The sequence below is a fragment of the Saccostrea echinata genome, unplaced genomic scaffold (genome assembly GCF_033153115.1).
Source record: "Saccostrea echinata isolate AGI-Se365-2 ecotype Australia unplaced genomic scaffold, CSIRO_AGI_Sech_v1 ptg000009l, whole genome shotgun sequence".
NCBI classification, from domain to species: Eukaryota; Metazoa; Mollusca; class Bivalvia; order Ostreida; family Ostreidae; genus Saccostrea; species Saccostrea echinata.
Genome location: NW_026889758.1, coordinates 21,657,197 through 21,671,485, shown reverse-complemented (window position 1 = coordinate 21,671,485; position 14,289 = coordinate 21,657,197). Strand labels below are relative to the sequence as shown.

General features: G+C 33.5%; 1 long non-coding RNA gene across 1 annotated transcript; it reads right to left on the bottom strand.

Annotated features, from left to right (window-relative positions):
- Window positions 1–1,928: 1,928 nt before the first annotated feature.
- LOC133182018 (uncharacterized) lies at window positions 1,929–12,909 on the bottom strand. The gene is made up of 3 exons (XR_009720511.1): window positions 12,808–12,909; window positions 7,992–8,129; window positions 1,929–3,057 (listed from the first exon to the last, which is right to left on the bottom strand). It is a non-coding gene; the product is annotated as an uncharacterized LOC133182018 (long non-coding RNA).
- Between the last annotated feature and the right edge of the window lie 1,380 nt (window positions 12,910–14,289).

The window sequence follows — 14,289 nt, the reverse complement described above, 5'->3', positions numbered from 1 at the left end:
TTTTACCGAACTTCAGCCATTGCCATAACTTTTGAACGGTTGGTGCAAGGGCTTTCATACTTCAAATGTGTAATCCTTTTGATAAGACCTTTCTTTGGATACCAACAACTTTGACCCTTTAACCTTGTCGTAGGAGTTTAACCCTACTTTTGTAAAACTTTAACCTTGGCCATAACTTTTGAATGGTTGGTGCTAGGGCTTTCAGATTTCATATATGTAATCCTTGTGACAAGACCTTTCTTTGGATACCAACATCTTTGATCCTTTGACCTTGACCTTGGAGTTTAACCTACTTTTGGAAAACTTTAACCTTGAACACAACTTTTGAACAGTTGGTGCTAGGGCTTTCATATTTAACATGTCTATTCCTTGTGACAAGACTTTTCCTTGGATACCAACAATTGTAATGCATTGACCTTGACCTTGGAGTTTGATCCACTTTTGGAAAACTTTAACCTTCGCCATAACATTTGGTTTATTGGTGTTACAGCTTTCATATTTCACATGTGTATTCCTTGTGAGAAGGCCTTTCCTTGGGCACCATTAATTTTGACCATTTGACCTTGATGTTTGACTTACGTTTGAAAAACTTTAACCTTTTCCATATCTATTCAATGGTTACTGCTAGGGTTTTCATATTTCACAGGTATATTCCTCGAGACAAGATACCAACATACTTGATTTGCATTTGAGAAAGTTTAACCTTTGCTATGAATTGCCATACAGGGGCATCAGTGTTTCACAAACACATCTTGTCTAAAGCTACAAGCAAATATTATTGAAATTTTTGTATAATTCAACCTCCTTTTCGTAGTTGTGTATATTCAATCAGGCCCGTAGAACGCGAGGAGTGCCCCCCCCCCCCTTTTTTCGAGTAAAGTATAGTATTTTGCTACAGTAAATTTTCCTTTAGATGCTGGTTAACCTCCCCTCCCCTCAAAAGTAATTGTTTCTCTAAATCTCTACTCTGATGTAGTCAAATACTGATATTACCCTGTGTATATAGTGGTAATAGGAAGCAATGTAAGACAGAGATGTTTTAGTGTGTAGAATCACTCTGTTTGATAAAGTATTAGCTCCTGCAGTCATGTAGAGGCCTATTTATCATGGAGATGGAAGAATAAGTACATTTTAGCACTAAAACACCGATTTTATTGGTGAATCCTATAACAGGAATGCTGCTGCTTTTCTCCCTCTCAGTTTGTTGTCAACAGTAAAAATCACCGTATCACAAAGATCCAAGAAGAAAACATAAGCATATATTTTGAAGTACATTGTAATTCAAGATGGTGGGTGTACTTTTCTGAAGTGTGGTATGAAGTATGAGTTATCATCCTCGTAATGCCAGGGGTCCTGAGTCAACATGTTGCCTGGGGACCCCTGGCCAATTTCATTCGATATTTTAGGGCTTGCTTCTCTTATTGAGAAGCACCAATCAAATTAAAGCTTTCATAACTAGTTAGATAATGTAATCAGAAAGGGTAGCTGACACCACAAATGTACGTGTTATAAGTTTTTTTTTTTTTTTTTTTTTTTTTTTTTTTTTTTTTTTTTTTTTATCATAGAATAGCTTAAACAGCTGAACACGACTCGTAAATACATGTAGGCATACGCCATTTTCGATAATACTATCTACGATATCAGCACCGGGGTATACCCTTCGCATTCGTTACACTTGACTGTAACGACTGATTACACAGAACAGTGCTTTATATAGGGGCCCTCAGATATAGCGAGTGAACAATCGAATATGGCGGACAAATTCCTATTACGAAGCAGTTTTTCAGTGCCGAAAGACAAACTGTTTGCTTGATTATATTAACACAAAATCCTCCATGAAAATCGTCAAATTAATGGCCCTTGGTCCAAGATTCGGGCTTCAGGGAGGATCGAGCCAAGTAGATCATGTATTAAAAGTATATGTCATCTTTTGAAATATTTTTTATTACTTATCGACATGAAACAGATAACTTTTGCATGTTTATAATGAACAGCTACGGTGTGTAGTTCTTTACAAAAATTATAAAATTCATGGCTCAATGGTCCAGGTAACAGGTCCCATGATGAGATTTTTGTAAACGTTTACATTTATTATTTTCTATACTACTCAATTTCCAGGAAACAAGCTCTATAATTATGAGCCTAATAATTGTAAAATTCTCAACAGACAGTAAAAAAAAAATTGTCACATAAATTATATAGAGTTACAGTGTCAGATAGGTGGAGCCACAGTGTTCAAAACCTGAGAACCTGAGAACCTCATGGTACTCAGGTAACCGTCAAGCCCATGAACCTCTCTCTTTTTTTTTTAATTTCCAGCCTCTTCTCCAGAAACATTCAAAAAAGTATATCAAACAGTGCAATAAAGTGTTATGCCTCTAAATACTATACATGAACTCTTACTTCTCCCTGAAAAAAAATATTCCTTATAGGCTGATGGAGCTATGGCACAACAAATAAATCTGAACCAGTATAATGTTTAATCCAAAAAGTTTTGATATTCACAAAGAGGCTTAACCCCCACCTCACCCCCTAAAAGGAACTGTTTAATCTCGCTACTGTATATAAAAAAGTTGACTTAATTGATAAAAACATATTAAACATGTAAAAAAAAAAAAAGAACAGTCTATGATTTCAACAAACAAACATATAAAAATAGAAAATTTGACATTAGCATCCCATTAAGCTCCTTTAAACGTTAATGGTACAGGTATGATGAATTCTGTGATTACATTATTAATAAAATACATGTACATGCATATGAAACTAACTGGATATAGGAAATACCACAGACAAATTTTAAAAAAAAATGATTTTGTGTAAATTTTACGAATATTTCTAATGTTTAACAAGACCGGTGTCTAAATAAGGAATGGCCGTTACTCTATATATCAGTGGTCACCACCTCCAATAATATCTATAAAGCAACGGGAAAATGTAGATGTAGAAAAAAACCCAGGACAGCCCTGCAACGACAATGGTGACGAGACTAATAACGATGGACAGCAAGCTACACACTTTGTAGCTGTCATCCCCACGCCGCTTGAAACGGTCCGCCTGTCAAGATAAAACTGTAGTGTGAGACAGCTATTCATTAAAGATTGTTAATTGTACTTCTCTTCATTTTTGTGAATAAAGTTGAAAAAAAATTGTATATATATACATCGCCAGGAAAACTTTTCCACATAATAAATATTTTATTTTGAAAACAATACGTAACAAATGATCTGATCTATATATATGTCTAATAATGTAAGGAGGTATCAAACAAAATTTTTAAAACCTTTTTTTAAAAGTATTTAACAACGTGAGTAAGGGGAAATCGTTTACTTGCCTCTTTAACTCAAGAATTTTTGTCAAAATTGGCCTTCTGTTAATTTCATGTTTATTTTACTATAACAAAGCTTTCCTACATTTGTCAAACATAGAGATTGAGGATAGTTTATTATCTATGATAGAAAGAAATGACGGCTTAGACAAAATTTAAAGCTAGTACATAAATTTAAAACAAGAGGCCAAAGGGCCTTAACGGTCACCTGAGTATAATACAACAATTTATAGGATCCTTAGAGTATAAAATAAACTGAGATGAAGCATTGTTGACCAAAAGCAAGAGAAATAGGACGATCAGGATCAACGAAATAATTAGTCTAGTATTCACTAACAACTCATAAAATATTTCTAATCTGTCCCCCATTTATCACTATTACCATGTAGACTATTAACAAAATATTTATTGCTTCAGTACTATTTTTAACCCCATATTATAACATCTCACATTGGCCTCTCTTGGTCCTTGAAGAACATTTAATAAGACAAGTTATTTTTTTGTCTTATTTTTATTTAAATAAATATATAAATCTATTATTTACAAGTCTACCTGATCATTAAAACTAAGTAATTACTTTCTGTATTATACAATAAAAATTCTTGCATAATTCACTTATTCAATTATCCTTTCAAATACATTATTTACAATGATTAATTATCAAAAAGTGAATGGCAAAGGGAAAAAACTTCTCTCAGTAGAATACAAATTAAGATAGCCCTGACCAGGACCAGAACGGTCAAGATGTTTTACTATGCCTCCGATTTGCCCAGACAGAAGCAGAGAAGATTTCCAAAAAAGATAATGCATTTTCAATATAGATTCAACACAGTCCAACCCTAACATCAGAACCCATGACTCAAGGTCACGAATTTCACAAAGTTGGAGGAGGTACCCTCATCATCATAACTATACACTTTGTATACCTTTTTTAAAGGAATAAACACATTTTCACTACTAGTATATTATCAATAGAGCACCCCCCCCCTCGAGAAACACCAGAACCCCTCGCCCTGGGACCACATGTTTTAAAAATTTTGTAAGAAGCACCCTTGTTCATCATAACTATGTAACTATGCACTTTTTTATCTGCTCAATACAAAGGGCAGACAGGATTATTTAATAGAATTAATACAATTAATGCATTTTACTATATAATCAATAGTGTCCCACCCTTACACCAGAACCCCTGACCCAGAGGCCATGAAACTCACAATTCTGGAAGAGGCACCCTTGCTCATCATAACTTTACACTTAGTTTCTTTACTTTATAACCAGGGACAGAAAAGAATATTTTCAAAGAAATTATGCTTTTTCACTATGTAATCAATAGAGCCACTACCATCCCTCCCCTTTAATCAGAACCCCCGACCCTGGGCCATGAATTTCATAATTTTAGAAGAGGCACCCTGATTATCACAACCATGCACATGGTTTATTTAGGTAAAACCCAAGACCAGAGAAGAAGATTATTAAAGAATTTGTGTATTTTCACTATATAATCAATAGAGCCCCACCCTAACACCAGAACCCCTGACCCAGGAGACATGAAACTCACAATTATGGAAGAGGCACCCTTGTTCATCATAACTATAAAAATAGTTTCTTCACTAAATTTAATCTAGCGATTTACTACTTGGTCGTTATTAACTAGCGATAATCAATTCGTTCAATTATGTAAATCGCACCTCACCAGAGTACACCCGACAGACCGGACGTATTTCATAGTGGTCCGGATTTCTTTCTTTAGGGACTAGGCAAAAATTATCACCATGATGGGACTGGTACAAAAAAAAATCCTCATAGAAAAAAATTACATGTCCCATGGCTTTCGTATTAAAAAAAAATTTCTCCCATGCCTTTAGACTTATAAAAAAGTTACTGTCCCATGGTTAAATCTTGATGTGAGATTATTATTACATTAAAAGTTTGAATCTAAAGTTTAAACTTATCTATAACTATCTCTTATCTAATCTTTAGATTTAAACTTTTAATGTTACATTATTGCAAAAAAAAAACAAACAAAAAAAAACAAAACAAAAAAAAAACAAAATTCAAAACAAAAAAAAAAAAAACAACAACAACAAAAAACAAAAACAAAAAAGCCAAAAAAAAAAAAAAAAAAAAAAAAAAAAAAGAAAAGAAAAAAGAGTACAATGCTAACAATTACTTTTATATATTAACTGAAGGAGTCTTTCAGATTACAGATATTTCAAAAAAAGTTTTAGTTTAAAATATATTTTTTTTCATTATAAATGAACTAGATTGAACAGCAGGCATAAATGCCTATAATCGTTCTATGAAATGTGTCTGAATGGATGAAACTTGTCAGAGATCATTCGTGTAAAATACATGATTGATTTTGGCTGTTTTAGAGATGTTACTCTAGAATTTGTTAGCAGTATATTTTGAATGATTTATTGAAATAATTCGTTTGTTCAATGCCATGTTCATAACTCTTATTAACATTGTTTGATACTTTGTTATTTTTGCATGCAGTATTAATTTGAAGATTTATATTGCACTTTGTATCCTTTGTTTGACTTTAAAAGATATAATGACTTTTTGAAGAATTTATTTTTTTAAAAGATAAAATATGTTTAAATATAATAAATGTGTTAGCATTATATATAAATGTTTTTGTCCCATGGTTTTCTTCAACGAAAAAACTCATTGTCCCATGCCTGTTTGTACCGGTCCCATCACTGTGATAAATTTTGCCTGGTCCCTTACAGCTGGTTATAAACTTCAAATTAAACATGTAACATTGTAAATACATAGTGATTGGTAGTTTAGTAGTAGTGCTATTTGTTTTTTGTTTTTCTGTTTCCTTTGATTTTATGACTTCTTAACTTTTTTTCTTTGTCCTGAGGAAGGGACGGGGCGTCCCAAAAATTTGACAATTTTAATTAATTGTTCGTGTCGTTGGTCATTTTTAGTGCTTTATATACATTTCCATCCATGACCTTGTATCTACTTAGTAGATCCGTTACTTAGGATATACAGTGTTGTTGGTTTTTTTAGTGCTTTCAATATATATATATATATATATATATATATATATATATATATATATATATATATATATATATATATATATAAGTACAAAGAAATTCACTACTATAAGGATACCCACTTCCGCCCCAGCCCGGGGTTGAACTCTCGACCTACGGAATCTGTCTCCTAGCAGTACAGGAACAACGCGCTAGACCGCTCGGCTATCTAGGCTAAAAACTTGCTTTCGATGCCGATGGAATTCTTGCGGCGCTGCCCTACACTACACGGTCATTGAGAATGGAAGTGAGATACAGTTATTTGGACATTAGTTTCACTAGAGGATCGTTACCAATACACGTTGTAATGAAATTAACGCTCGCGCTAAATTAAACACACACCTTGATACAGTGGTGTAGCCTACTGTACAATCACTGCAACTATGCGTTTTTACTATAGATACGTCATTAAATACTACGAAAATGACGTAAAATATGTTAACCGATCAGAAACATGTCCCATGATCCCCTGAACTTCGTTAATAACGAAGTGGTGGGGATCATGGGACAAGACTACATCTAGCACCTGATCATCAACCAATCACAGGCGATACGCGATACCCTAATTCCCACATCTTCGCCAGCCAAGGGTTTCTGATACGTTACTCTCCTCATAAACCCTTAGCATACGGTGCTGACAAAAGACGGGATTGCGATTCTTACCAGGTACGCACAGATTGCGTCATCGACAGAAATAAAAAGCGTATTTAAAAAAATAATGTTTTTAAAGAATAATTAACAAGAAGGTAATGAATTATGTTAATTTGTTATTTAAACATGTTAAAATGCAAATCTACACCTTCAGTATAGATTCTTAATCACATATTTTGCACGTAGATTAGGATTGGATGACACCATATAACTGTTCATAGAATGGCATGTTATCTTACGGATCGTTGTTTACTTGCATTTTTCATTCCCGATATTAACAGTCAAGATATATCCAGAACGCAAATATCGTCATTTACAAAAAACAATTGCTGATTGGTCAAACGATGTCGACCAACTCCAATCACAACTTGAGAAAAAAATCCCAACTTTTTTTAACACCGTATGCCAAGGGCTTATGAGGAGAGTAGCGTATCAGAAACCCTTGGCTAGCGAAGATGTAATTCCCACGGCAACGAAAAAGTGTGCACATGTTTCACCAGAAAAAAGAAACAAGTAAAATATTATTACTACTTTATAAACAAAATAACTTTCATGATAATTAAAGATATTGACATTCAATTAATTAAATAAATAGCTTTACAACTTTTCACATCTTAACAAAAATCGCATTTCCGGAATAACAACCACGCGGCGAAGACATACCAGGTAACAATTTACCGAATAATAGCTAAATAAACACTGTTTTAATTATGTGATTATGTAAACAATATAGGAAACTATAGATAACAATTAGTTCAACATCATAACAACATTAAAGTCTTAAACAGCAAAGAAAATAACTTGTAGATCTATCTGGCAATGCACATCGTCTTACAGCAATTGGGGGTCATATCAAAACACAATTTACAAAATAAGTGATATACGTGTAGTTAAAAGTTAGAACATCGTGATTATAATATCGCTGTCACTACATTTGTCACAATATAATTCATACTTACAAGGCATGCGAAGATGAGAGAAAATAATGATAAGGGCCATAAACAGCAACATCCAACCCAGCATGCGAGACACGTAAGGCAGTAAGGCAATCCGGCATGGTCCTCCCGAGTTTTCTCTATCTCAACCACTACGGGAACCTGTACAAGTAGAACATTATGAAACAAAGTATTTTATCAAATAAATTCTCTTCAGCGAAATTCCCATTTCGCCGTCCTAACCAATTTCTTATTATCCATCTTGATTTCTCAGCTCTCAGCTCAGCTGACACAAATGTGAGTACATCCATATAATATCAGTATTACTTTTATCACGTGTTTTCTGCTTTATACACTGGATAAAGCTCATAGGATGTCGTTTTCATAGTCGCGTGTTCATAGTGGTTAGAACGTTTGCTCTAGACTCATGATGTAAGGACACAATTTCGACGATTCGAGCGGTTGTTTTGTGCACATTTGATTATGACGTCAGTTATGTCACAAAGGCTACGTTGCATTGCTTCCCGCTCTCAGAAAATTACTTTAGCAATAGAATCTAGTCCGTACGAAGCGTAGAAAGTAAATGTTATTTTCCGTAATTGTATTGTCGTAAATGTATGAAACTAGAGTATTATAAGTTTGAATTCTGCTCTGATTATATGTGTAATGTATAAGAACAAACTAATAAAACATAATAAATGCGATGCAAAATTCAAGGAATAATTTATATTGTAAATGATACTAAACTGCTAAAGGTCAATCAAAATGAGTCAGTGTTAAATTAAAGATATGGCATGCAAAATGAAAGTTACCGTAAATTGCTAAGCCGAAAAATTGAAAGGCTGTATGTATGCACGTAATTTGCAACGAAGGGAAGGTGCGTAATGTACCATGTTTGCTCATCACAGCCGAAAAAAAAACAAATTTGTTTTTTTTTCAGGATAAAATCAACCCTCAACACTAAAACGGATGAAATTTAATTACATGCATTTTCCACTTTTTTTAAAAAAATTATTATAAATTTGATAAAGTCGTTCTCTATATGCAGGCTAGCAAGGAATTGATTTATCATAGTGAAATGCATTAAACATGTTAAAATAAATTTATACAAACACTCGGCATATCGGAACTTTATGACACTCTAAACAGATATTAATTTACTACATGTATTACGAAATACAAGTATCAAGTACAATTTTTTCTATAACAAAATCAAGCTGTATGTGTAGAAGCTGAATGCAAGTTTTTAACATTTTGCAATTGCCGATGAAAAATTGATAAAGAAAAAAAACAAAACAAGACAGAACAAATGTTCGTGAGTTCGGACTATATACTGAATTGCGATTGATTTAAAAAGAACATTGCCGGTAACCCCCCCCCCCCCCTCCTCAGTAGTGGGGTGTTTTTTTTCTTTCTTTACCGATTTCGAATGAAGTGATAAAATTCACGTATTATACTTAAAATCTTAATAATGAACTTGGACATCCTAACATTAATTGTATTAATTTATTATCAATCGCAGTGTTGTCGCTGCATATTAATTCTAATGCACGAGGAATGTTTATATCAATATACCCACAGGCACTTGACGTTTTAAACCTTTCTCTTTATTGATAAAAAATACTTCCGTACTATTATAGTATGTAAGTATTTTTTATCAATAAAGAGAAAGGTTTAAAACGTCAAGTGCCTGTGAATATACCGTTCATTCTGACTTCGTGGGCAGAATATGAATTTCATAATACTAGAGTAGATAAGTGGCTGTTCTTCCTAACATGATTCCGCAATAAGTGAAATGCTGAATAAAATTACAGTGTGCATCTATGTCACCTTTTAGATCTTGTATATTCCAAATATAAAGATACTTATAAATATGTAAACGCGATTACGTTCAATATATGACGTTTTAGTCAAAATTAACGCCATAAACGCAATATTTTGCCAATTTAAAAGCAAACCTTAAAAATATTTAGCAAAAAAATAGCGAGAAGACATATTAATTTTTTTACCTCAATAGTTTTAATTTTACCTCATCTTGATATTTTGAAATTTCTGAGTAATTCGTCTACGTCTTTAAAAAGTTATCCGACCTTTTCTAAAGAAACTCTTTTGGTAAAATTGTTTTGAAAACGTCATTTTCCTATATATTTCTATAGTAAAGCGTAAAAATAGTACCGAAAACTATACCACGTTTACAGTAATATAGCATTAAAACCACGTAGGCAAATCTAATAAAAATTTCAGATAATATGCCGCAAATTCTTAGGAACATTATATCAAATTTTCAGGATATGTTTTCTAGTAAGAATTTTTATGCAGTAAACCCGCGACCTACCTTAAATAAGAATAAATATCATTATGCGAAAACTAACCCTAATCTCTCGGATAGGTGCGAAACTAACCCTAATCGATCGAAAAGTGTGTAACAGCTATAACCTAGATATCTTGGGTGGGTGCGAGACTAACCCTAATCACTCGACTAGTGTGCGAGGACTAACCCTAAATCTCTCGGGTTGGTGCGAAGCTGTCCCATAATCAGTCCAATAGTGCACAAGGACTAAGTTAACCCTAATCAGTCGAGTGATGTGTGATGACTAATACTAATCAGGCCCGTAGGAAGCAATTTCAGTTTTTTTTTTTTTTTTGGGGGGGGGGGGGGGCACAGCCATACATTTTCAGTTGAGGGGGCTCTAACAGCTACCAAAAATTCCTTGACAAGCAAAAAAAAAAAAAGGTCATCAGGCATTTTTATTGAGGGGGCACAAGCATATAGTATCTATTTTTTCTATAGTACTCTATATGTCGGCAAAATTATTGGGGGGGGGGGGGCACGGCCCCCCGTGCCCCCCCCCCCCGGTTCCTACGGCCATGGACTAATACCTCTGGAATGTGCAAACAACAAACAAAATAAATAAATTGTATGTGATGACGAATTAATTGTGACGTCATAAACGTTGATTGTTTCTAGGGTTGGGACGATATATCGAGATATCGATTCATTGTGAGGATACGCATATCGATACGTATGAAGAAATATCAAAATATCACACACAAAAAATTCTCGCTCATGTTTTACTTTGTCTACTTAACATTTTTGGGTTAAATATATAAAATAAATATGCTAAATATGAATATAAAGGAAATACATAATAAAACACCACTTGTGTAAAATTATTTTGTTTTACAACTGGTATACAACTTCTATGAATAAATTATTCTTATTTGCGAAGAAATGTTTTGTTCATTTCAATACAAACAAAACATTTTATAACCAATTCAACATATCGTGATACATATCGTATCTTGGCTCAAATATCGTGATACGTATCGATATAGAAAAAGTTGTATCGTCCCAACCCTAATTGTTTCTCCGCACCATCGGACTTCGGCGTCCGTACCGACAACAAACCATCGGGGTTTGGCGAGACCATCGGACTTTGGCGTCACCATCGGACTTTGGAGTCTTACATATATATTAGTTTTGAATGTGTAATTTTTCTACTCAGTGCAAGGTCGAATTTAAGATTACTTTGTATTCATTGCTGAAAGATTGAACACAAACTTGGTAACTTTTTTGTACAAACTGTGTATTAAATTGAATAAGGAAATAGAAAATCATACAAAAAATTCTATATTAAAAGGATTAAAGTAATGCAAATTCTTTCTCTTTTTACTTTAATCTTCAATAAATCTGCTTTTTACAGTCTATTTTTGAATACACTGATATAAATTATAAAATTTACCTGAATACATATTTATATGGTTATTTTTTCATTATTCGTCATGACGAATATATTATTCCTCTATGGTGAGCCTCAGGGAATATATTACCTAGCTAATTATAGATATAAGACCTACTGATAATTCATACGGTAATTGTTGATAAACATGACGCTTTCTGTTTTTATTTCTCGAGTAGCAAAACAGTTGCAGATCTGCCACTACTCCCAAAAACCCGATGTTACCAGAAAAAGGACACATTATTTCCTTTTACCAAATAGGCATAATTTGCATTAAACCATCAAAACATTTCGGGTTGAATTGTATTGTAGTAAGAGGTCTAATACGAGGGTTCGTATATAGACAAGGACGTTTTTCTCATACTGAATGGTCTTGGAAATACATACCCGGTATTGTATACCATATATTGTTGTAAAAATCCAAATCCAAATAGCTACGTGTATTGCTCTGATTTTTATTTTAAAAATATCGCACACACTTGGCAGTGTCATGTATGTAAAGCTAAAAACAACATGTGTCCATGAAATTGTTGGATAGCGCACGTACGTTTACAACTTTATATACAATATTGATTGCCGGAGGGATTATGCCTAACTACACAGACATGTCATTTAGGCCAAACGGCCAAAGACCTACATTCACTTGTAAATGTACAATTTATAAAAATGCCAGAATAAGATAATTAAAAGACCCCCCAATTGTGAAAGTTAATACACTTACATATTCACTTTCTTCCCTTTCCTAATTAGTATAATATTGCTTTTGCCAATTTCCTTATGATTCCGTATGTGCGTTTGAGGCATGTCAGCCTAAGAGAAATAACTTTCAAATTTCCACCAATCATTTCCCGATTTTGAGGAATATTTTTACTTATTTATTTACAATAATTTATTTATCTGAACCATCCTTTTAAATGACTTATAAATCAAAGTAAATCACAAGACTGGATTAATTTAAAAGTTGAGATTTCAGTTCAATAAAAGGTACAAGCATTGACTGTTTGACACAGAAATGTACGTTACAATGATTTGAATATTATAAAAATACGGTACAAAAATATAAAGGGGAGAGAATATATGTGCCTATAAATCCTACATACCATTTTTCCTTTCTTCGTCTAATAGTACGATATTGCACCATGCACTATTCCAATTTTGTCGAAATCAAAAACAGACAGCCACAGTCGTCCATGTTTAATGAATGCAGGTGACCTCAAACAATGGCAGGTGAGTCCTCAGGTAATTCGAGGACAGCAAGAATGTCCAATTAATAAAAATCATTTAAGTGCAGTCATCCTTTGCAATCATTTTAAAGCTGAAAGTCAAAAGAATTTAATACATACTGATTTTTAATTTGATTTCTCATTTCGTCTCAATTTTACTGCATTTTTTGTAAAATTGATGCTGTCTAATAATCAATAGTTTCTTAGCATTTTACACCAGAACAGTCTGTTCTTGGAACCATGTGCTGTGGCATGAAAAGTAGCATATAAATTTATATTTTTTATTACCTTATATTTACAAGTAAGTGACAATTAAAACCAATAAGACCATGAATGATATGCTAATACACTGATGTCTGAGGCAGTAAAACGAGCATTAACGAGAACGAAAGCTTTTCATTGTGACGTGACTAACGCCATTATAGAGCGACGGAAAACACAATGCTCCATAACGTATTTTTTATAACAAAACTCAACAAAATAAGACATGAACATCAAACAAAATGCTTATATTGCATTAGAATGGGAACAACTATCTTTTAATTTGGTATTTGCGACCGTTAATGCTGATTTAACAATCGCAAACATCCGTTTTACAGGCTGCGCTTACGCGTCGCCGAAAACTCAGGTTGCAACCGTTAAATCACCATTAACGGTTGCAAATGCCAGATTAGAAGATAGTTATTCTCTAAATCTAGTATGACCGATATACATGCGCGGAGTCGGGGGTCCAGAACCACCCCCTCACCCCACACCGCTTCGGAATTTGCGGAGTTACTTAATGTACATAGTAAAGCAACTAAAAATTGACCGTGGATCCAAGAGTCATACATATGAAGCTTAAGATGTGAAGGAAAGCGGCTCAACACCCCTCCCCCCCTTTTAACATTTGGAAAGGAGTAGTTTACATTTTTGGCTTGTCAAAAAATTCTTGTGTTGAATTTTTTTTAGAACAGGGGTGGAACCCAACCCCCCCCCCCCCCAGAATTCAATTGATGTAAAGTGCAAATCAATTATGTTTCTTCAGCATTACGTTCTGAAATTGCTGTAATATTCACTGTTATATTTTACATCATGATTATACTATAATAGACCAATAAACTTGCAATATCAATATTAACTAGAAATACGATGGCAAAAATATTTGAGATATATATTCTTTTACTGTTCATCGCTCTTTACTATAGTATAAAAGAAACATACTGTCCTTTCTGACATATTTCATTTTGTCAAATAAAATCTGCAACATGACTTTTTTAAATAGTCATGTTGCAGATTTTATTTGACAAAATGAAATATGTCAGAAAGGATAATACTTTGGATTGAAAGTAGATTCCCGACAATTTGCTAGGGAAAATT